Below are 21,483 nucleotides of genomic sequence, written 5' to 3' on the forward strand. Positions count from 1 at the left end.
CTTCATCCACAGCAGCTGCCTCCATGGGCCTGGCTTCCCCCATGATCTCTGGGCCACCTTTAGAGGTGATGGACATCTCTAAAACTCATGGTGCACCTCACAGAAAATCTGGGAAGAGCCTCTGGAGGTCATGAGGCTCATACAGGAGCGCTGTGGGTTTGGCTGTTCGTCTGCATTTGGCTGGCTAATAGATAAATGGCAATACATCAATCAATTATGCACATCTCTCACTTTCTCTGTTTCCTCCAAGCACACAAATGTTTGTAGCTACAGGGGGATGAAGATTTCTCTCCTTACTGTAATAACTTTATACCATGGCATGCTGTTTGTTTGTTTAGGTTAAAATCCACTCCCTTTAGTGAAATTCCATTTTCCTTCAAAGTGACACGGGCTCCCAGTGGAGGCTGAGGATATTCACAGCTTTCCAGAGCCAAGGCCCCCATTTCCACAATCCCTGCAGTCTGGCAGGATATTTGGAGTAGGTCCATTGCTGCTTTAGACTGGCTTAGAGCTCAGTCACAGGGGAGAATTCTTCCCTCAATCTGTGCCGTGCAGATAAGAACTGAGATTTTTCTGTGGAGAAATCTGACTTGTTTTGCTATTTCATTGCACTCAGAGAGTATGGAATTAACTATAATGTGCATTACTCTTGAGGAGTCCCCATTGCCTGGTTAATACCTGGAAGATGAAGCTCCAGAGGAGCTGGGATGTGTTGCTCCAACTCAATATTTTGCAACACAGAAAGATTTCTGTTCTTCTGGAGAGCCAAGGAATTGCTTATTGTCTAATAGACAGAAACAGATTTTTATTTTGATTTCTTTGGGCAAAATGCATTTTGGAAAGGAGGTGATTAGTAAAGAATAAAGAAATATGGAATAATATAAAAGATAGTGTTATTATTTCAATGCAGGTTTTGTGCTGTTGGTCTCTGGCAAAAAAAAAAAATAAAATAACTTTGTGCCTTGGTATGAACAGGTGCAGCAATTGCTTTTGAGATGAGTCCAAGCAAGTAACATTAAGTCCTCATTTTACACCTCAGTGAATGCTGTGCAAAGAGCAGAACTTCCCAGCAGCAGAAGCAGATACAATTCCATTGATAGCTTTGGCGCCGGGCCCGCTCACTTAAAGCAGCGGAGCAGTATCTGCTCACGCCTCAGCAAACAAAACCCATCCTGTTCTATAGGTCAGGACTTGTTTTGGGACAGCCTTTTAAACACTTCCCTTTCCAAGATTAATGCTGCATTCCCAAAAAGAGTTTCTGTTCCCCCAGCCCCATTCCTGGGGCTGGAGGAGCCGTGGGGCCAGCGTGGCCTCGCCTCGGCCAGGACCTTTGAGGGCCCCACAATGGGAGCAGGATTTGGCTTCCAATCTGATGCTTCTCCCTCTCTCAGCCCCTAAACTATCAGGCTAGCCCAGAGATACGAGGCCTTGAGGGGAGGAGCATCAGGAGATGGGCAAAGATTCCAAAAGAGGCTCTAACCCCAATGTGGTTGTCCAGCTTCTTTATGCCATGAGATCCAAGGGGAAAAAGAGGGGCAAAAGAGAGCAAACAGGAAGGGTCATGGCCTTATCGAGGCTCTGGACAGGGAGGGCTTCTCTGGCTTGCTTCCAACCCCATCAGGGCAGGAAGGAGGGGACCAGGCTTATCTGATCAGAGTCACAGGGGTCCCTGGAAATGAGGAAAAGCATATCCCGAGCACACTGTAACACCAATCCCTCAGAACTTCCCTCCCAGGGGAGAGGGAAGGGCTCCAGCACAAGGGGTGAATGCACTCCTGGCACCCGGGCTCAGGAGCACTTTCAGCTCCTTTGGAGAGGCGGCAGCTCTGGGAGAGCACAGTGTTCCCAGCTTGAAACCCAGGGACAAAAGGGGCAGGGAAGCTTCCAGAGCTGAGTGCTGCTGTGGGGAAACAGCTCTGCTGCTGCCTGGGCGGTGCACGAGCCCCTGGGGAACTGTCTTTAATTGGTGAATAGAAAGATAATTTGGAAAAGGAGCCAGTGCAGGGACTCGTGGTTGATGGGGCAGAGAGGTGGTTTGGTCTCTTGTGAATGAGGAGCTGCCTTGGGACTCTCTGTGGCAGGTAAGGAATATATATAATATATAGAACTTCGATAATACTCTGCCTGCTCCCTACTTCTCTCCTTCCTTTTCTTCCCAGCCATGAGCCAGGGAGAGTGGAGGGAGTGGAAGGGAATTTACTCCCCATTCCTGTAGCTGTCCTCCAGGAGCTCAGCACGAGCAGGGCAGTGCCACTCAGTGCTCTGGCATAAAGCCCAACATTTCTTTCAGAAATGCTGGTACTCAATATTATCTTCTTAGTTTTATTTTAAAAATTCATTGAAGTAAGATCGTATTTTGAGTATTTCTCTCAGTACTCCCAGTCACTGGACTCAGAAAAGTTCAGTGCTCACTGAGGCTCTCCCAGTTGCTGTGAAACCTTGAACCAGTTGGGAACATCTCAGCTTTTTTTATATTTTGCTTTCTTTTAATGGAAGCCGTTGTAGTGAGGGAAATAAAAAGACATTTCCAATAATGGAACCATCTACTTCCTGGCAGGTTTCTCATGGAAGCATTGCTCCAAGTTTTCCTCCTGCTGTTCAGTTGTGTTAAACTTCTGGGGTGTTACCTTAATTTCAAGCACCAGTCTCACCAGTTTGAAGCAAAACTTACCTATTTTAGTGTAACGAAAAAAAAAGCTACAGAGCTACATTTAAAGAGGGAAAGCATGTAATTCTCGTCAAGTGCTGATTAAAATCTTGAATAAAATATATTTTTCCTGTGCCATCACTGCAGCAGATTGTTAATAAAAAGAAAAGTAAAGCTCAGCTGTATTCTCCAGGAGCTCAAGGAGGCAGCAGTTATGTACTTCCCATTAGGAAGGTGACATTCCCAGATAGATGGCCTAGAAAATTGTTTCCAGAGAGTGAGAAAAATTAGTTCAGGAAGGTTACTGAGCATCCAGCTCTCTGCTTTGCAACAAATTGCTGGGTACCTGGCAGCACATGGCACTGTGACAAGTGTGCAGCCTGGGGGGTGGTGACAGAAGAGGAGATGCTCCAAACACCTCTTCTCTTTCACATTTTGGCTGAGCTTGCAGAGCAGGACTACAAAATTCCCATGTTTGGGGCTTTTTGTGGACGTTGCTAAGCTGAGCAAGGATATTCCATTGTTGTACAATAAATATGGTGCCTCATACTAATGCTGGGCTTGGGTTTCTGGTTTTTTAGGTGCTAGCATGCTGTGCTCATTTTCAAATTGTATTAATTAAATGGACCCTAAGACATAGGATATAAAGATATTTGGCATTTGTGGGGATTTCTGTAGCAGTTTTCGTTTGTGGAGGGATTTTTTCCTTACCTAGAAGGAGTCGTTTTGCAAATCAAATTTTTTTTGTTTACTTTTGCTCCTAATACAACAATGCACCTTATAAAACCAGTGCAAGAGAAATAAACCTGAATTCATTATTCCAAAACACATTTTTCTCCCCTTCAGATCCGTTTGTCAGTATTTGGCACTGTCACCCGTGTGGCTGTGGGACTCTCCCTTCAGCCAAGGCTTGGAAAGTTTTAAATGGGAAGTAACTGAACACTCCCAAGCTGCTGCTGTAGGAAGTGAGGGAAATGAGGTTTTGTGTGCCATTTATATTCCCCCTGGGTTTCTGAACAGCATTGCAAACACAAAGTGAGGAAGAGATTTCCTCCTGTGATTCCTATTGAGCCCAGCTATTGTGAAGGGATTGTGGGAGCTGAAAAAGAGCACAAAAAATACCTGTAAGGACAGATCCACGAGAAAATAAGGCTGATAATTATGGTGCTCGTTATGAAGTTTGTTCTTTGATTTAACATCTTCCTGGAACCTGGGACTGACTCCCAGTCCCTTCTGGGGTGGAACTCATCAGCTATTTGTTAGAAAAGAGCTACCACAGGTCCACAGAATGCAATTTCAAAGCTGACACTTTGCCAGAACTGTGGATTTACTTTTCAGAAAGTGCCAAGGCATCTTTCACAGTCACAGATCATGACTCTCGCCTTTTGCATGGGCCACAAGGCCGGTTTTATTGGGAAAATGTGGCTGCAGAAATAACTTGCCTGGTGTATAAATACCATCTGCATGTGGCTGTGTTCCTCAGGAGAAGAAGGGGAGCCAGCTGAGCTGCCAAGCAGCACAGATAAATTGTGTCTTGAAAAGAAAAGTATTGGTTGCAGGAGGACAGAGGTAATTGGGACCATATGTTGTTCCAAGCTTTTCCTCAACTGAGCAGTCATGTATTACAGTGCAAACAGCTGAAACTGCTCCACACTCAGCTCTAAGTTGTTTTGTGTGTTCAGTGATGGCCTTGAGTTCTTTGGGGCTGTGCAAATCCAAAAATCCTGGTTGTTCCCTCAGCAGGGCCAGTGGCTCAGCTGCTGAAATGAGAGCCAGAGGTGAACAGGGCTGGTGGAGCAGCAGGGGCAAACAGTGCCTGAGAATTGGCATCAGACAGCTGGGTGAGATTTGGGAGTGATGGAAAAAGGAGAGGAAAAAGCACTTCTCCAACATCTCTGGAAAGGGAATAGAGTGGGATGGGACTAGAGACACAAATGAGGAATGCCAGAGGTGGCACAAGAGTGCATGGTGCACATGAGGGACTGCTCAAAACTGGAGAATGTTTTTAGCAGGAAGCAGGGAATGTTCAAATATGAGCAAGTATTCAGATTATTCTATGTAAATTTGACCTCTGGCTTTCTGAAGGCCAATGGAGCAGGACTTTGCAAGGCCCAGGAGGCACATTAGCAGTGAGCAGCATCCAAATGACATTTCAGACACTAAATACGGCAACTCCCTCTCCTCCTATGTCCCATCTGTCTTTGTTCTGTCTGTCTGGCTAATTTATTGGAGTCTTGTCTTGTGACAGTTTATTTATCCCCATCACAGACTTCTTTCATGTATCTAAGATTTCCAGTTTGGCTGAGGGAGGGAATATTGCTGCAGAACAATTCTCCATTCAGCTGAGAGATAAGCTATCAAAATCTCAATGTACTCCCTTGAAGCAGTGTGGTAGGACATCAAATCAGTTCTTGACCCTGTGCTTTGTCATTAAAAGCCACAAATCATCTGATTTCCTGATTTCAAAACTGAGAGTCTGCTGTGCTGTTAATCCTGCACCTGTCCTGATAAAAGATTTTTCTATGATGGTAATTGCACATGTGGTGCAAATTTGCTTTTGCTCCTTTTTCTTACTTCTTTGTTGTGGTTGTCTCATCACTGCTTGCACATTTTTCCTGCTTGGCTTCATGAAATGAGATTCTCAAGGGGCTGGAATGATCTTCCAGCCTGGAGAGCACAGCCAGGGTGTGAGCAGGCTGGGGAGAGGGAGTTGTTGGTGCTGCATGAACCACTTGGTAAACACTGCAAGAGATGCTGCTCCTCTTTGTCTGGAGGTCTTCCCACATCCACCAAGAAACAGGGGCAAGGCAGAACCTTTTGGGCAGAACTAAGTGGTGAATAATTATATTTAGGCTAACCCAAGGGATTTCCTCCACCTCAAAACAGGAGCTCTTAGTTCAGCATGAAGCCACCCCTGGCTGTGCTATCCCAGCACAGAGAGGGTGTCCCTGGATGTGCCTCTGCCTGCCAGCATTGCTCCTGCTCCCCTTTTGCCATCACTTCACTTCCCAGCTGCAAGGGGGTGAAGAATTGCCATCCCAGCTGTCCCAGGAGCAGAGTTTGAGCAATGCCAGGTCTGGAGACTTTCCTCAGCAGAAACCATGGGGTTTTCTGTGATGAGAGCCGTTCCCTCCCCAGGCTGCAGGAAGGGGACTGCCCATGGGAGGCTTTCCATGCTGCTCTCCCTGAGCTGCTCCTGTGCTTTCCTCTGCCTTTGCCTCTGCCTTTGCCAGGCTTGTGAGGGGCTCTCTCACCTCTCACAGAGATCGAGTTTGCTGATGGAAACTCTGCCTGGGAGCATTCAAAGTGTGCCTTTGCATGGTAAATAATGAACACTTCCCACGATGAAGTTTGGAGAAAATGGGTGGAGATGAATTTTTTCATTGAGAGGAGGAATGTGTGTGTGATTTTTTTTTTTCCCTTCTCTGATTTTCCAGAGCACTGCGCTGCCTAACTAGAAGATATAATGGCTGTATGAATTGCTATTTAATCGGGGATGCTAATTAAGTCTTAGCTCTTTAATGCTTTCATGGGAGAGCTGTTTATGATTTGCAGTGGCTGGAATTGCAGTTGCAGGCAATTAAGCTTCTCTTGGCTTTGTAGAACCTGAAAGTGCAATTTTCTGAGAGAAATTCAGGTCTCAGAGAGATCTTGTCACCTTTAACATTTCCCTTGGACTAAGGATAGGACACGTTTGGAAAAGGAAATATTCTAAAGCAGTGAGGCAATGAAACACTGCAATCATTTCAGATTTTAAAAGCCTTTTTTGAGTGTATAATTACAGTAGTACATCCACTTTTATGGCACAGTTAATATAATTGAAGGTTAAATATAAAGCCCATTTGGAAAAATAAATTTTGCTTGTTTTTTCACTTGTTTAGTTTCACACTGAAATCAAAAAAGGTTTTGAGCTGGGGCTATCTGCTGCCTTATCAGGTGGCAGCAAATAATTCCCACTTCTGGGTCTGAGCAATCCTTTCCAAACAATTTGGTCCCACCAGCAAGTGGATGGAGATATTCAAAAGTGGGAAAAATGTATGGAAGACTTGTCAGGCTTGTGAAGCACAGTCAAAACCAACCCAGGAGCTAAATTTTCAACAGAGAGCAACCAGGTCTGTTTGTGAGAAAGAACTGGCTGGGATTTTTAGGGTTTGAGGGGCTTTAGACCCCCAGACATTGTATTTTGGTAGCTGAGATTAGTGATACAGTGTGGTGGTCACCTTAATTTTTGATCCTCTGGGAGCTGCTTCAGTAAGCATGTCAGAGCCTGGCATCCAAAAATATGCCATTTTCTGCATGGCAAAAAGGACAGAAGGGAGAAGAAAACAAAGAAAAACATTCATTTTTCTCCTTCTTGATCAGAATACTTCTCAGAGACATTCAAGACACTTGAGGCCTGAGAAAGAGAGCACAAGATGGACTTTTTTTGATTAAAGTGTGGTCCATAATCACACTCCTGAGATTACAGGGGTGGTCATTTTGCCTTTGGCAGAGTCCCCTCTCCTTCCTCCTCTCTGCTGTGGCAGCCACTTCCCAGCAGGGCAGCTGGAAATGGAAAGGTGAGGAGCAGGGGCAGTGATGTCCTCAGCAGCAGTGCCACATCTCCCTGAGCAAAGCCTGGTCTCTGCCAGCTCCTGCCAGGCTGGGCAGGCTCCTTCCCCTGCTCAGCTGTCCCTGCTCTGCTATTTCCAGCTGCCTGCCCCATTCCAGCCCTGAATTATTTCCCACCACGGCCCCACGATGATGAACTGGCAAATATCCATGGAGGGAACAGATCCCATGGGCTGTGCCACACAAACGGGGCTGAAATTCCCTGATCCACGAACTCCTACAGGCTGTGGCCACACAAAAAGGGTTGAAATTCCCTGTTCCAACAGATCCCACAGGCTGTGGCCACACAAAAAGGGCTGAAATTCCCTCTTGCAGCAGATCCCACAGGCTGTGGCCACACAAAAAGGGCTGAAATTCCCTGTGCCAGAAGGTCCCACAGGCTGTGGCCACACAAAAAGGGCTGAAATTCCCTCTTCCAGCAGATCCCACAGGCTGTGGCCACAAAAATGAGGCTGAAATTCCCTCTTCCAGCAGATCCCAAAGGCTGTGGCCACACAAAAAGGGCTGAAATTCCCTGATCCACGAACTCCTACAGGCTGTGACCACACAAATGGGGCTGAAATTCCCTGTTCCAACAGATCCCACAGGCTGTGGCCACACAAAAAGGGCTGAAATTCCCTCTTCCAGCAGATCCCACAAGCTGTGGCCATAAAAATGAGGCTGAAATTCCCTGTGCCAGCAGATCCCACAGGCTGTGGCCACAAAAATGAGGCTGAAATTCCCTGATCCACGAACTCCTACAGGCTGTGACCACATAAATGAGGCTGAAATTCCCTGATCCACGAACTCCTACAGACTGTGACCACACAAATGGGGCTGAAATTCCCTGCTCCAACAGATCCCACAGGCTGTGGCCACAAAAATGAGGCTGAAATTCCCTCTTCCAGCAGATCCCAAAAGCTGTGGCCACACAAAAAGGGCTGAAATTCCCTCTTCCAGCAGATCCCACAGGCTGTGGCCACACAAAAAGGGCTGAAATTCCCTATGCCAGCAGATCCCACAGACTGTGGCCACACAAAAAGGGCTGAAATTCCCTGTGCCAGCAGATCCCACAGGCTGTGGCCACACAAAAAGGGCTGAAATCCCCTCTTCCAGCAGATCCCACAGGCTGTGGCCACAAAAATGAGGCTGAAATTCCCTGATCCACGAACTCCTACAGGCTGTGACCACACAAATGGGGCTGAAATTCCCTGTTCCAACAGATCCCACAAGCTGTGGCCATGCAAATGGGGCTGAAATTCCCTGTGCCAGCGTAGCCAAGCAAATCCCCCAGCTCAGCAAGTCAGCTGGGCCACTGGAAATGCTCCAGTGGGTAATTTGATGAGCTTATTCAACAGGGCTGTGTGTGGCAGCTGAGCTGGCATTTTCTGAGCCTGTTTAACTGTCTGGCTGCTGGAATGCTGTGCTTGGTGCTGATTCTGTGAGACTTGGGATCTTCCCACCAGCACTCCGGGGCTTCTTTGTGAAGAATTTCAAGTGGCACCATCGTGCCTTCAGTCTACCCTGAAGTGTTTTCAACCAAATACATAAAATAAAACGTAGAAAAGCAGAAATGGTGGTTGGTAATAAATGGAGGCTCTTTTTGCTTTGCTTTTGAAACCTGTATTGGAAATGTAGAAAAGCAGAAATGGTGGTAGATAATAAGTGAGGGGTTTTTGTTGCTTTGCATTTGAAACCTGTACTGGAGCTGGGATTAGCCAGGTCCTTCCAGGTTTGTACTCTGCAAAGCTTTTCTATGTACTGGTTTGATTTTTAGCTTATTTCTAGTCTTCCCCTCTTTTGATCAAACCCCACAGGCAAAGAGGGAAGTTGTTCATGGCACAGGTAGTCAAACTTCTGATGTTAAAATCTCCCCAAAGATCTGGATACCCAATTGCTGCTGAAATGCTCATTCCAAAATGTGGGGATTGGTGAGATGAATCACTGGATACTGCAAATTGCACTCTGATTTTGAGAGGGGAGGACAGGCATTGTGTCAGCTACTCTTTTGAAGTTCATGGTGACCTTTAGAAACTTGACTGTTCCCCTCCACAGGAGCGCTGGGTGGGAAGAGGCTGCCCTTGGAGGTTTTGCAGCCACCTGATCCTCCAGAGCCTCTTGGGTGGGGAAAAATTGGTGGAAATGTGGAAAATTTGTGCTCTAGAGTTAGACCTGCTCTTGCTGAGACTGAATTCCTGAAGCAGAAATATGTTCAGGCTGTAAATGCTTCCATTCTAAGGTGGTTTTGTTTACTCTGAGAGTGTATTCCCCACCACTGCCTCTGTTTCAGATATTTTAATGTTGGACCAGGTTCCCATTCCAGAGTAATCAGTTCCTGTTAGATGGTTGTGGCCATTTCACCTTTCTTTGTTTCTGTTGCTGTAAAACAGACAAATGTTCCTCCATTGATTTGTGCCCTCTGAAAGCTGCTCTGTGTAACACCCTGGCAGGAAGGAATTGCTGCTGCTGAGAGAACTCACAGGCATCACAGGCAAGATCAATGCCTCTCTCATTTGTTCCAGTGTGAAAATCCATGTTTTCCTAAGATCTGCTCCATGGATTTACCTGGAAATCCACTCCTGCTTGGAAAGGTGGTCTGGGCAGTCCTGAGATGCTGATGGAAGGGGAATGCATCGATCCCAAGGGGTCCCTGTGGTGGGATAAAGTGAAATCCATGAAGGGAAAAGCATGGAGTAGCACATGTACTACAGGGTGGCATCAAAGATATAGTTGCTAATCCATCCTAAATATGCCTGCTGATAAATATCATTCCTCATCTATTATCCAAAAGCAGCTGAGAAGACACATTTTCCTCATTGACAAAAAAAAAAAAAAATACCAATTTCCAGGCTGTTTTCTCAAATAAATTAATTTATTATTGCAACTGTGATGGCCTGAGGGCTTTACTCTCCATTGGAGAAACTCTGGCACAATAATCTAATTTGGACTCACTGAGATTAGGGGTCATTTGCAACACATGAATGGCAGGAGTGTGGGGTATTTGTACATTCCTTTTCTCCAGTGAGGATTCTCTCTGCCAGCTCATGGTCACAGGCAGATTTTACAGGTGGTTAAAGGTAGAATTTCCAGATGTGCTTCAGGAAACTGAATTTTTGCTGATTATCAACTACAGATCTGGCCCAAAGCAATGTCAGTAGGGAGAACTGAATGTTGCTATTGGCTCACATTGGGTTTTTTGTTTATTTTCATATATATGTGCTTTACTCTGAGCTGGAATTTAGAGAGCTTGAGGAATTTTAAAGACAAACACAGAAATGTCATTTCTTGGGCAAATCTGAAGCACTGATTGAGAAGTAGGGGGTTTATTACTCTTCCTGTTGTGCTGCCTTATCCCAAATTCGGTCCAGCTGGAGCTCTTGGAGAAGCCCAGCTGTGGGAGAAGGTTTGATCTCTGGTTTATTACTGCTAATTTCATTAATAATGGAGCTGCTGTCCAGGAAGAGACTGAATTCCTGAACCAGAAATATGTTCAGGCTTCAAATGCTTCAGTTGCAAGGTGGTTTTGTTTACCCTGAGAATGTATTCTCCACCATAGCTGCTGCTTCAGATATTTTAATGTTGGTTTTATATGTGCTCACAGTCATTAGTTTGCAAATGATGATTGAATTAGCAAATTAGATTCCTTCACCCTTGGCAAGTGCCACAAGCCTTGCAATTGGAAGGCTGTGAAAGTCTGAGGGGAGAAAAAGCAGTTCCCAAAAGAAGGGGAGGGAAAAAACCACCAAACCAAATTATTTGCTGTATCAAATAAGGTTTTATCTGATGTAACTAAATGCATATGTGAGTGGGCTTTTTTCTTTTTTCTATAGAGTCAAATGAGATTAAAGTGGTATCAGTATGAATGTTCAAATCCTCAAGTGTGGATCTGAAAAAATGTTTCCTGATGTGCTCTATCAGGGCAGGCAGATGAAAATAAAGCTGTCAGTCCTGCAGATTGCTGCAGACTCACCCATTTTGAGAGCAAGGCAAGCACTGTGTGCACTCTTACCCAATATGAAAACACATTTTTCCTCCTTGAACTTCTTGCTGATGAACTGTGTACCTTTGGAAAAAAGGCAAGCTTAACCTAATCTCCTCCAGGGGAAAAAAAAAATCATAACTCCCATGTGTCATATTTTTGCTCAAGTGGTTTATTATTCAAACAAATGGTGTGGGGGAAAATAACTCCCTCCTTTGCCTCCTCAAGGAAGGCGTTTGCCTCCTAAGGCTTTAGACTGAAAAATATGCCCTAGAGATCAAGGAAAATGTGTTTTGTAGTGGCTGGGAGTAAATAATTCAATTTCTGCCTTTGAAGGAGCAGCTGTCCCCTTAGAACAGAGATGATCAGTGGGCTCAAAGTGGGGATTTAACATTTTGGACAAGACCTGCCATGTCACCAGCAAGGTTCCCCAAGAACCTCTGCTCTCCTCAGAGCATCTGCCTGGAGCTCACTGGCACAAACTTCCCCACATGCCCTGCTCTGTCTGGGACCTGTTTTTCTCCTCCTCCTGCTTGCTGCTTTGACCTCCTGATCAATTATCCAGTGAATTCTGTTCCAGTGTGGCCTCAGCATCCCTGGCAGAGGAGCTGCAGAGCTCCAAGCCCTTCTTCTGCGGCACAGACCAAGGGGAAATTTTCCCTCATGTTGCAGAATTAACCTTTGCTTCCAGATTGTCCTGAGTTCTCCTGCAAGCCTTGAGGTGCTGCCTTATCTTTGTGTGTGATAAGAGCAGCAGGCTTTGAGCCTGGCAGAACCCAGCATTTGGTGCTGTGTGGCTCCATGACCCTTTCAGCTCTGAGCAATGTCACTGCTGGTGCGTGGATGTGCTGGTAAGTTCGCTGGAAATAAAAAAAAGAAAACAAAAAAAAACCCACAAATCAATCCCTTCATGAGGCAGGAAATTGTTGCTCTCATTCACACTGCAGCCAGTAAAGTGGATATTTTGTCTTATATTTGAAATGACTGACTTGCTGTGAGAGGCAGATATTTGTAAGGGTCCCAAGCAAGGAGAGTTGTCAGTGGATGCTCAAGGCATGCCTGAGGAGATTGTTCAATATATTTATTTTAACCAAAGCAGAAAAACTTTGAAGCTTCTTTGTAGCAAGAAAGCTCCAGAGAGGTAAAACCGAAATTCTGCTGATGGTTTTCAATGCATATCCTCCATACTGGAAATCTCTGGGTGATACTTCAATATATTCAAAATAAACCTATTTAAACCATCAGTGTAGTCAGATAAAAACCACCCAGGTGCACTTTTAACCTTATAAATAAAATACCACAGCACAGATATGACTGCATTGGAGCAAAGGACCCTCTCCAGGAAGGGATCCCAAATCCCCTCACCCAGAGCTTGACATCCCAGAAGACAAATGCAGGGAAATGCGAGCAGGGGCTGCAGCCAGACCTCGGGTGTCACCTGACAAACCCAAACTGGAGCCCCAAAGCCAGCAGAGACTTCCTGCCATGAGAGAATTCAGGAGCAGGTTTGCATCTCTTCAAGGCAAATTAATTCCAGGAAGTTGATCTGAGGTGCTGCTGAGTGGTTGTTACGGGAATTAGGGCTGGGATTCAGGGCTCCAAAATCCCCCAAACGCATTTGTGCTCCATCCAGAGCCATGCCAGCACTTTAGAGCAGACCCTGACCCCAATGCTTGTCTTGAGGGAGGCTGGAAATCCTCCTGGACAGGCGTGAAGCCTTGCCCTGCTGGCATTGTCATGCAGCTGAGCCATCAGCCAAAAGCAGCAAGGACTGCTTTTCATGCACTGACTCCTTGCAAAATGCTCCAATTTCTATTCAGCTTTTTACTTTTATTATTTTTACATTTCCTTATTTTCAGCTGAAAAAAACACTAAATTTTTCTATTTATCTCCTACCCTCAGAGTGAGTGCCCTGATTGTTTGTCCTTATCACTTCAAGGCAGAAAATTTTATAGACTTGCAAAGCACCTCGATATTGCAGGTTCAAACTCCTGATTTGGCAGGAGGGGTGAGGGGGAAAAGAATTTCTTGTTTCCATTTAAACTGCTTTTAGTTCAGACTGAAATCCCATTTAAACCTGAAGGTTTGGATTGAAGTTTGAGGATCAAAGAAAACAGAACAGATAGAAAATGTGGCTTTAGCTCAGAGCTATATCTGAAAAGGGTAACCTCAGATTCAGGCCTTTTCTTCTCTCTACTGCACCCCCTCCAAAATGGTCTGATTTTCCAATTTCTCCTGCCAAGGGTCTAAACTGCATTAACATGTGCATGTGCCTGCAGCCTTTTCTTGTTTGCTTTGCTCTGTATGATAACTGCATGTAAGAATCACAAATGTAAAGTCTTTTCTTATTCAGAAAACAGGGCTATTTCAAAGGAGCCACAAGCTAAAACGCAGAGGAAGCCCCAAAATTAGAATCCTTTGGATTAGCAGTGTTGGCAGCTGCTGCTGCCAGTCGAGAGGCTTTGTAAACCAGGAAACAGCATCTGCCAGAGCTGCCTCCTCTCCACCAGACTTGGGGAAGTGCAGGCCTTGAGATGGGCTAAAACTGGAGAATGAGTTTTGTGGGAGTTGTGGGGGGAAAAAAATTCCAACAAAATGATAGAAACTGAAAGAATCTTGACTTGCACAAAGGTGGCACAGCCAGCCTCTAAAAAAGGGGAATAATTTGGCTCTGTTTGTCAAAATGTATTTCTAGTCCTCACTCTGATGTCGGAGCTCCGTGGATCCTGCCTGGTGGGTGGCTCTGGGAGCTGCAGACAACTTCCCCCTCTGGATGTCACCCGAAGTGACTTGCCCAGTCACACAGACAAAATCTGATCTCAGATGTGCCAAGATGTCATCCCCTGAACAATAACTCGGCCCTGGCACTTCCAGGCAGCGTTTTCAGGTTTGAGAGAAACTCAAATATCCCCAAAATCTGAAGCACTGACTGGAGGTGGCAGGAGAAACACAAGGGAGACATCCAGAACAAAAATGTATTTTTGTGGCCCAAATTCTGTTGGTTTTATCAATGATTTTGAAGCTCTACTTGAGCTTGAAGTGATCTTCAAAGCTCTAATTTTTCTTCAGCATCACTTTATAGAAATTATTTTTCTTCTCCTCATGGCTTCAGTCTTAAGCACGAAACTGAAACTTGGGTAATATTTTTAAATCTAATAAAGAGAATTATAAACATTGTTAAAACTTTATTTCTCTCTCTCCACCTCACCCCCACAATGGTGAAGATGCCCCTTTTCAAGAGCCTTTTCCGATTAGAGATCCATTTTAAGACAGTGTCTGGTCTAAATTTGGGCTGATTGGGCACTGGGAACGATATGGGAAATTAGAGGCCGAGGAGCACCAAGCATTTGGTGAAAATCTGGGTGTTTGGGTCAGATTCTGTGGATTTTGGCTTTGGGATCTTGGTGAAAGCATTCAGTGTTGCCTTGGCTGCTGCTCCCCATCAGCATTGAGCTCCTGTGTGTGACGTGGGGACTGACACAAAGCAGGAGCCATTCACAGGCTGCTGATCAATAGTCAGTGTTTCCTTTAAATAGGAGAAATTCAGGCTGGAATGATCTTCCTTCTGCTGCATTCTGACATGTGGTTCCACCTACTCTCACCCAAAACAATGACACTTAAAAAAATGGCACAGTAACAGCTGGGAGCTGCCTCCAGCCCTCAAACCTACCAAAATCCCGGGGGACTGAGCAGCACGTACAGAAGGCAGGCAGAGTGTTTGATATCATGTTTTCACATCATGTTTTCACCAAAGGAAATGTTTTACTTCAGGGACATGGCACCTCCAAATAATTTAGTCAATGTGTTGGTTCTCACAGGCTTCCAAAACCACTGGAGAGCCCAAGTGCCAAGTGCCCAGGCCGGGCTCTGGCAGATTTAGGCACTGACAGGGCAGATGCAGGGCAGCAGCACCACCTTCTTCATCCTTTTTCCCTCATGGATCACGGCCTGCCAGCAAATTTGCCTCTGGCACGCCAGGGCATTCTCTTTTTGGGAAAAGAAATGGCACAGAGCTTGGAAATGGGTAAAAATGAAATAACAAACACCACCCCCAATTACTTACACTGAGTTTTGGGGTTTTTTTTCCCAGAGACCCTGATCCTTGCTGGAGCTTTTTATGTCCTTTTATTTGCCTTTATTTGCTTCCACGAGGTAAAAAGTCCTTCATACTTAGTCATTTGTACATGCTGGAGATGAAAAGAGGCTGTTAGGAGAGAGTAGCAGCATTTTATTGAAGGTTAAGGGATTGCCCTGGCACGCAAAGAAACTCTGCTCTAAATTCTGCTCCAGCCTCCTGCTTGGGCAAATGACTTTGCCTTTCTGAGTACTTGCTGCTCCCTTTTTCTCTGCTGGCTTCCTGCACTGGTGTGTCTCCAAGGACGGGCTTTGGCAATGCCCCTGTGGCAGGAAGTCAGAACTGCCCAACTCCTGCCCGCAGCAGCTCCCCCAGGCACAAACTCCAAAAAAGCCAAAAAAAAAGGTGCAAAAGAGCAGGGAAAAGGGGTTGGTGGGCTCCTTATCACCCTCATCTGCTCCCAGGGAAGGGGATGGGAGAAGGGAAGCAAATCTTGCCCTTGGTGGTACTTGTGAGTGAGAACGTTTAATTTCTGCAGTTCAGCACAGGGCTGTCAATCCATTCTTTCCATCAAATTTGGCTTTGTTTCTGTGGCCAGGATGGACCAGCAATGTTGGGCTGTTTCCTGGGTGTCAGCAGAGGGATAATGAAACCTGTTGGAGCATCAACCCCAGTGCTGACAGGCACCAGTTGTGTCTTTTTTTGAGCCACTCTCTGTTGCATTTTCTACCTGCAAACCAGTGTCGGCTCTCAGGGAAAGTCTTGGGATCTGCACAACAACAAGGGCTAAAGAATGACACCCAATCAACACCAAAAACAAGAGAGCAAACCCATTCTTATGCAGCAGTATCTTGTATTATCACCCTGCTCCATTAAACCTCAGATGGATGGGAGTACAACCAGGAGTCCAAACAAATATGGGAATACTCTCCTTGTTTTGCTAAAGCACATCCTATTTACTGGGGTGTGGGAGCTAGAATTGAATGTGTGGTTGCAGTAGATAGTTGTTATTATTATATTTTATTATACTTACTATCTTTTGTTGCATTTATTTCTGTTTACTTTTATTTGTTATATTTAATCAGTCTAGAAGCTAAAAACAGAAATTGTGACAAAGACAACAGTGCAAACAGCAAAGGAAACACCATTCCAGAAGGTGGGAATCACCAAAGCAAGCAGGTACCCCAGAGCCATTTGGTTCTGTTGTAAATTGCTAGAAATCAATCTGAAGTTGGGCCCAAAATATTGTGGTGTGTAAATATAAAGTAGTAGGAGCAGATGGTGCTAATGTGGGCTGAGGAGAAATACACTCAAAATAGTTTATGACCACCCCCAGCCTTGTTAGAGCTGCTGGGGTTGATTAGGAGTTGGTGTTGATCACTGTAAAATCTTTGTAAAGGACTGATTATCAGTTAGTTTTGATATAATTCCATGATGATGGAAAAACCTTCTCCTTCCAGCATCTATTGTCTATTTTAAATAAAAATCTTGCAACAAATCTTACCTCTCACTCCATGTGTACCAGAAAATATTGCAGATTTTGCAATGGGCCTCATGCAGACTCCAAAGACTGTCAGGATAATTTTGCACTTGTGCTTTAAGTTTTGCTGTATCCTGACCCTGATGTTAACAAAAAGAACAGAATCCATTGTCTTTCAGAAATAACCTTGCTATGGGCTATGTGGCCAGCCCTTTCCATGATTTTGCATCTTGCATTTCTTTTTTGTTTCTCTTTTCTTTAATTTTAGTGTGTTTTTTTTTTTAATTTTACTATGGTTTTTTTTTCCAGACTGATTACAGAATCCCTTATAATTGTACAACTACACATTTGCTAGTAAATTCTTTAGAAATATGAAACCTTGGCTTTTTTGAGAATTAAATTATTAATATTTATTAAATGATCAAACCACGATATGTCCTTGATAGCAACACTGTGTAAGAGACAAACTCTCTCTGCAGGTTAGACCTTTGTATCTTTACATTAAGAGGGAATTTTGCACCAAGAGAGTTACAGAAAATGAAAAAGCCACAGTTAAATATGACATCCTTGTGATTTCTTTGGATTCCTGTGGCAATTTGTGCACCCCATGAGAGACAGATGAGTGCTATAGGAGGGCTGGTATCCTTTAAGGAGAGGCAAGAGAGGCTATTTTTAGGAAACTATTTTCTTTCTTTCCCTCACATGCAGGCTCTGCTTTGTGGCTGGAGAGGAAATTTGTTTCCTTAGGGGGGGCTAGAATGGGAGCAAGCAGAAGAGCTTTCATGACGTGTCTTAGAGCCTGAAGGGAAATTGTCTGGCAGGGAGGGACCTGGGGGTGCTGGGGACAGCGGCTGGACACGAGCCCAGAGGTGCCCAGGGGTGCCCAGGGGTGCCCAGGTGGACACGAGGCCAGTGGTGGGCTGTGCCAGCCCTGGGCTGGCAGCAGGACCAGGGCAGGGATTGTCCCCTGTGCTGGCACTGCTGAGGCACCACCCCAAGTCCTGGGGCAGCGCCGAACCCTCACAGGAAGGACCTGGAGGGGCTGGAGGGGTCCAGGGCAGGGAACGGAGCTGGGAAGGGGCTGAGGGAGCTGGGAAGGGGCTGAGCCTGGAGAAAAGGAGCTCAGGGGGGACCTGGTGGCTCTGCACAGCTCCTGACAGGAGGGGACAGCCGAGGAGTTCAGGCTCTGCTCCAAGGGAACAGGGACAGGAGGACAAAAAATGCACTCAAGTTGCTCCGGGGCAAATTTAGATTGGAAGGATTTAGATTGAGGATTTAGGAAAATTTCTTAACCAAAAAGGTTGTCATGCACTGGAAGAGGCTGCCCAGGAAAGTGTCTGAGTCACCTGAAGGGATTTAACAGATTTGTCCCTTGGGGACAGAGGTGTACGGTGGGTTTGGCAGTGCTGGGTTGGTCAGGGGTGGACGGGAGGATCTCACAGGGCTTTTCCAACCTGAATGATTCCATGACAGTTCTGTCACCTCCCAACACATTCCTGTATTTTCCCCTCATTGTGCCAAGCACTGTGTGGGAAAAGGAGGGACAGAGGGAAATCCATTGGCCTGTTCTGCTGCCAATTTCCAGGTTTGTCTCACCTGGTGTTCGACCCCAGCTCTGGTTCTCCACTCCAGTGGCTCCTTTCTTGGAAAAGTTTGTGCTCAAAGTCTCACCTTCCCCGTGGCCTGAGGTTCTCCACAGCAGGAATTGCCTCAGGAATTGTCCCTCAGTGCTGGCTGTGGCAGCCCCACAGCTGGATTGGCCCCACAGCTGGAGCAGCCCCACAGCTGGATGGGCCCCACAGCTGGAGCAGCCCCACAGCTGGATCGGCCCCACAGCTGGAGCAGCCCCACAGCTGGATTGGCCCCACAGCTGGAGCAGCCCCTGCTGGGGCAGACGGAGCCTCAGCTGCTGCCAAGGGCCCCTGCATTGGTTCCCCCTCCCCTTCCTCCAGTCTGGGCTCACTTTGGCTCCTCTGGCTGCCTGCTGGAGATGCTTTTGGCAGGTTTGGGGGCCGGGCTGGGCAGAATTAGAGCCCATCAGCCTGGGGGGATGGGACCCGACTGAGCACCTCCCCAGTGGGAGCTCAGCCACAAAGATCAGAGAGGGTGGCAATGTCTGAAACCTGAACATGGGCTCCCCTCTGCCAGGCTCAAACCAGGCTTTTCCCCTCTTTTTCCTTCTGCTGCTGTTCTTTGGAGCACCAGATTGCACCAAGGAACTGGACTCAGAGGGGAGTGTGTTCTCCACATCCGTGCAAAACTTGTTTTAAATAAAAATATTTGCTGGATAGAGCTTGGTTCTGCCATCCTGCTTGGACTATGTGTGGACTTGCATGTTCACATAAAATAAATGAAACTGTGAATTAATGTGGAACCTAAGCTTGCAGAAGCAGCAGGCAGCAGAATAGGTAATAATTAATATTGGAATGGCAAAACTTGTCCAAGTTGTTCCAATACCTCATTTCTGACCCGTGACATCTGCCTCAGATTGGAGCCTTTCCTGCTTTTAGGGTGTCCTGTGTGGAGAAGGGCAAAAATGCCTTGGAACTGTTGAGGGTTTAATCCGTAGAGAATTAATTGAGAAGAGCTTTCTCTGCTGCTCAAACCATGGTGGTGCCTTCTCCTGATGAATATTTGGTCACCAATCAGCAGCATTTTTGCCTGTGGCACTGAGCCCTCCCTCGAGCCTAGCCCTGACCTGCCCTGGTGGGCTCCTTTCTGCAGGGCGTGGGGCCCAGACATGCACAGGGATCTGGTTCTGAGGTTCTGATGCCTTTTCTATGAGCACAGCTGGATTAAAAAGCTGTTCCAGAAGAGAGAAAGTTTTCCCAGGTTGAACTCTGCAGTTCTGGTTATTTCACAAATTCGTACTCTTTGGGGTGAGGTGAGGTGATGTTTGACTTTGAAACCAGTGAGCTGGGATTTCCAGAAGTGGCCTCTGAATCTCTGCTCTTCAGGAGTTTCAGGCATCCAAAATGGACAATTCTGCTTTTCTCAATGCTAACAATTATATGGACATGTTAAAAATCAGTTTCCACATCCTACCTTTGACACCACAGTCTGGAGAGTGCATTTGATGCATTTCCCTCTACTGCCCCACTTCCTGGCCTGATCCTGAGCAGAAATGTTTGCACAGCTGGTCATGCACAAATAGAGACTTCCCTGCCTTTTGCTGCCACAAGCAAGAAAACTTGTGAAAGATGACAGCAATATTGCTGTTCACTTTCATGGGCACAACTCCTCCAATCCCCTTTTGTGCGGTCCAGGAGACAGAAAAATGCTTTTGTGCAGTGGGTCTGCCTTTGTTGCAGTTTCCTGGGCAGAGCCCATGCCCTGGGCTGCTATGTGAGCTTGGCTCTCCCAGGCCATTCCTCCCCAGCGTGGTGCTGCTGCGGGACAACCAGCTGGGATCCAGCCCTGCTGCAGAGGGCTTGCAGCCCTGGCCCAGCAGCCCTAGTAACTGAAGTCAAGGAAGCTCTTTTGTGCCCTGAGGAATGTGGTGGGAAGCTGCTGTGCCCTTCCTAGCACGCTCAGGGCTGGCCTGAAGGGATGGAGGAGCAAAGAGAGAGTTGTTTAATGGATTTCTCCATCTCCTCCCCACAAAGCCAGCAAGTGCTGTACCTGTTCTGCTGCCTGACAGCTGCAATTTGTATTTCCTCCTGCCCAGGTCAGCCCATGGAGCTTACATAAGTGTCTTTCTGTCCCATTCCATGTCAGAGCAATTTGAAATTTAAATCCCAGTGTTGTGGGATACTGCCTAATCTGATTAGAGAGCGTGTACCCAAGATCTTTGCTGCTGCACTGCCAGTTCTTCTAGGTTTTTGTAAGTCATAAAGCACTGCGGTGTATGGAGAGCGTGGATTGGAGGTTAGACTCCACTTCTGCTGTTGTCATTTATTATCATTATTTCTTAGGTTTGGGGAAATTACTTTTCCTAGTTTGGAAAAACCCCTACTTTCAAACTGTGGAATTGAAGTATTTGTTCATTGGCTGATGCTGATGTGCTGTATGACCATAAATGCAAATGCCCATGCACAATGCCAATGCCAGTAAAAACTGGAATGATGGCACCAGCAGTGATAGGGCAGCACAGAAGCAAACTGGTCGATCCCCACCTGCTTCCTCTCCAAAGGAGGCTCTGCTGAGACTCTGGGTTTGCTGCTGGCAAGGTTTGGGATGCTTGTGGTGTGTGCAGTGGTTGTGGTGTGTCATAAAGTGCAGCACATCCCCAGGTGATTGTTTGAACCACTCCTTTCAATATCTTTTAATATAAAAACTCCCAGGCTGCCTGCCAGCCACCCCTCACTCTTGACACAAATGTGCTGGGCTGTCTTGGGAAGTCTCAGCACTACAGAGGTGCTGAAACAGGTCTGGGCTCCTTCCTCCAGGAGGCTTCTTGCTTTATTCCTGAAGATTTCTGAACTAACCCTCTGGTTTGTCACTGAGTCTTGCACTGGGCTGAGTTTCTCTGTGCATTCAGAGCCTTTAGTGCCCAGCAGAGCTCTGCAGAGCCTGGGAGGGCTGGAGCAGCAGGACAGGCTCCATGCCCAGCACTCACCTGCAGGACCTGTTTGGAGATCTGAGGGACTCAATCCCTGCTCTTCTCAGTCCCTGTTCCTCCATCCCTGCTCCTGCAATCCCTGTTCCTGCAATCCCTGTCCCTCTAAATCCCTGTTCCTGCAATCCCTGTCCCTCTAAATCCCTGTTCCTGC

The 21,483-nt window shown here is 46.3% G+C and overlaps 1 protein-coding gene across 2 annotated transcripts in view; it reads left to right on the plus strand.

Moving 5' to 3' along the window:
* The window catches only part of SLC6A1 (solute carrier family 6 member 1), a 62,561-nt gene that overhangs the window by 15,426 nt on the left and 25,652 nt on the right, over positions 1-21,483 (plus strand). The window contains exon 1 of one of the 2 annotated variants that reach the window (XM_004186240.5): positions 1,759-2,081. The exons of the other annotated variant lie outside the window; for it this stretch is intronic. The gene's annotated coding sequence lies outside the window, so the exon portion shown is untranslated. Of the gene's footprint in view, positions 1-1,758; positions 2,082-21,483 lie in introns of those variants that run through there. 2 annotated transcript variants of the gene reach the window in all.

Source organism: Taeniopygia guttata, chromosome 12 (assembly GCF_048771995.1).
Source record: "Taeniopygia guttata chromosome 12, bTaeGut7.mat, whole genome shotgun sequence".
In the NCBI taxonomy this organism is placed as follows: domain Eukaryota; kingdom Metazoa; phylum Chordata; class Aves; order Passeriformes; family Estrildidae; genus Taeniopygia; species Taeniopygia guttata.